Source organism: Lactuca virosa, chromosome 3 (assembly GCF_052849685.1).
Source record: "Lactuca virosa cultivar CGN04683 chromosome 3, Lactuca_virosa_CGN04683_v6, whole genome shotgun sequence".
Taxonomy (NCBI): domain Eukaryota; kingdom Viridiplantae; phylum Streptophyta; class Magnoliopsida; order Asterales; family Asteraceae; genus Lactuca; species Lactuca virosa.
The window spans coordinates 324,014,021-324,017,130 of NC_136428.1; positions in this window are offsets into that span (position 1 = coordinate 324,014,021).

Sequence of the window (3,110 nt, forward strand, 5' to 3'; positions counted from 1 at the left end):
AACCACAAGTGTTATTTCTCTCATTTAGTTTATCCAAATGCATGATGCCATGCAACCCAAATGGACCATGCCGGGTCGGGTCAAGTACATACCAGATATAGTTACGGACTTAGACACCTTATCCAACAGTCTCCCACTAGGATAAGTCTAACAACTATAACTGCAAGTATGACTTCAGGAACCGACCAGCAATCGTAGCTCTTTTCAAGGTCTCTCGGAACTGAGAAGATGATGATACGCCATTTAAGATAAGTGATCATATAATCCTCTGTTCTAGATATCAGCCATACAAATACATGGAACAATGTCTTACTTATTATCCAGCAGTTTGTTTCCCGATTTCCGATTTGTTTGACATAGAACTTGATTGAACACATCAATTTAGTTCTGACCGGGCCCGGTACATGGGTCAAAACAAAATCATCGAGGGGACCAGATATCGCTTCTAATCCAAGAAGGAACAGATAAACTTCGACTCATATGCTTGTTCTACTACTTGTTAAATTACACACAAAGGTACGTTTTATAACATCGAGTTACCAATGCGGTTTCGTACGATCAATGCATAACCAACTCATAGGCAAGAAAACATATCTCTAGGTTTGAAGACTTATATGATATTACCGTCTCGCGATCACTCGAGATAAATTCCATGAAGTGATACCAGCGAGCGTGGGTTGAATCCAATACTCAGAACTTAAGAGCACTCATGAGTGTTGAGGCCATGTCCAACATCTTAGACCTCTACAACCAACTCATGACAGTCTTAATTCATATCTACTTCCGACATATGACTGACTGTGGATAATTTGAATAATATGTAAAACACAACATAAATATTCTGGAAGTCAAAACATGCAAAAGAAATAATAGTAAACGATTGACAAAAGATAGCAACACTTTACTCATAAATAAACACAACTTTTATTCATCATCAAATGTCAATTACACTTTACAAATTTCAAAGTTATCTAACTACTAAAACTAATATCATCCTTCAGCCCTATGCTCCTTGCATGCTGGAGATGCTTAACCCTGCCCAGTCCCTTCGTGAGGGGATCTGTCGGGTTCTCATCCGATGATACCCTCTTTGCCACGAGGAGTCCTTCTTCTATTCGATTTTTGATGAAATGGTATTTTCTGTCAATGTGTTTGGATCTCCCGTGATCCCTTGGTTCCTTCGCTAAGGAAACCGCACTTTCACTATCACATAAGATTTCCATAGGCTCCTTTATAGCTGGTACAACTCCAAGGTTTCCAATGAAGTTCTTCAGCCATATTGCCTCCTTTGCTGCCTCGCTTGCCGCTATATACTCTGATTCGCAAGTTGAATCAGCTACTGTCTCCTCCTTGGAACTTTTCCAAGTAATTGCTCCTCCGTTTAAGGTAAAGACCCAGCCCGACTGAGAGCGGAAATTATCCCTATCAGTCTGGAAGCTAGCATCACTATACCCTACAACTCTCAAGTCATCACTCCCACCGAGGGTAAGGACCCAGTCCTTAGTCTGATGGGTTTTCAGCATTCTAACACTCCTATGGTGTACATGCAACCCTAGAAACCTTGGATCTATGTTTGACTAAGATACGTGCAACTAGTTATTTTTCCAAGGTTCTTATCCTAACTAGCATGGCATGGGATACTTGAATCAAATAAAACTAGTAAAATTACTTACCTTGTAGTAGTAGTTGATTGCTTGGAGTTTGAGAGCCTAGCACCAATAATGTGGATGCCTCAAATGGAAGTCACAAATCACCACAAACTTGGAAACTTGAGAGAATAGTCACAAACTTCTTGAAATCGGCCCTCTTAGTTTACACACATCAACTAGTCCAATTTCAAGAACCAAAGCCTCCTTTATATAGTGTGGTGGATTAGGGTTACATCCATGTAAACCCTAATACCCATGTCTTTTCATTTCCATGAGATCCATGGGTTAAAGCTCCATGGAGTATCCATGGACTTTCCATGCAAGCCTAGCCCATTCCAAATAAGCATTAGCCCACACTATATAAATACAAGAGCCCATATTTAATTAGTTATACTTTTGATCTCTAAATTAATTCTAAATTAATTATAGATCAATACTAATTAAATAATATGATTTTATATTAATATATTAGGACTTATAATATATTAATAAATCATAACTTATACTATTCTCAAACGATTATCCATAAATTGTTCGGGTGAAGTGCAACCCAAATGGACCATGCCGGGTCGGGTCAAGTACATACCAAATTTAGTTATGGACCTAGACACTATATCCAACAGTCTCCCACTTGGATAAGTCTAATAACTATAGTTGCAAGTATGACTTCAGGAACCGATCAGCAATCGTAGCTCTTTAAACTCTGTTGAACTATGAAGCGCCATTTTAGATAAGTGATCATATAATCCTCTGTTCTAGATATCAGCCGGACAAATACATGGAACATGGTCTTGCTTATTGTCCAGCATTTGTTTCCCGATTTCCGATTTGTTTGACATAGAACTTAACTGAACACATCAATTTAGTTCTGACCGGGCCCGGTACATAGGTCAAAACAAAATCATCGAGGGGCCCAGATATCGCTTCTAATCCTAGAAGGAACAGATAAACTTCGACTCATATGTTTACTCTACTACTTGTTGAATTACACACAAAATCACGGTTTATAACATCGAGTTACCAATGCGTTTTCGTGCAATCAATGCATAACCAACTCATAGGCAATAAATCATATCTCTAGGTTTGAAGACTTATATGATATTAGCATCTCACGATCACTCGAGATAAATTCCATGAAGTGATACAAGTGAGCATGGGTTGAATCCAATACTCAGAACTTATAGCACTCATGAGTGCTGTAGCCCCGCTTTGTCTAACATCTTAGACCTCTACACGCCAACCCATGACAGTCTTGATTCATATCTACTTCCAACATATGACCGACTGTGGAGAGTTTGAATAATATGATATAAACCATAACATAATTATTCTGGAAGTCAAAACATGCAAAAAGAAATAATAGTAAACGATTGACAAGAGATAGCAACACTTTACTCATAAATAACAACTTTTATTTATCATCAAATGTCAATTACATTTTACAAATTTCAAGATTATCTA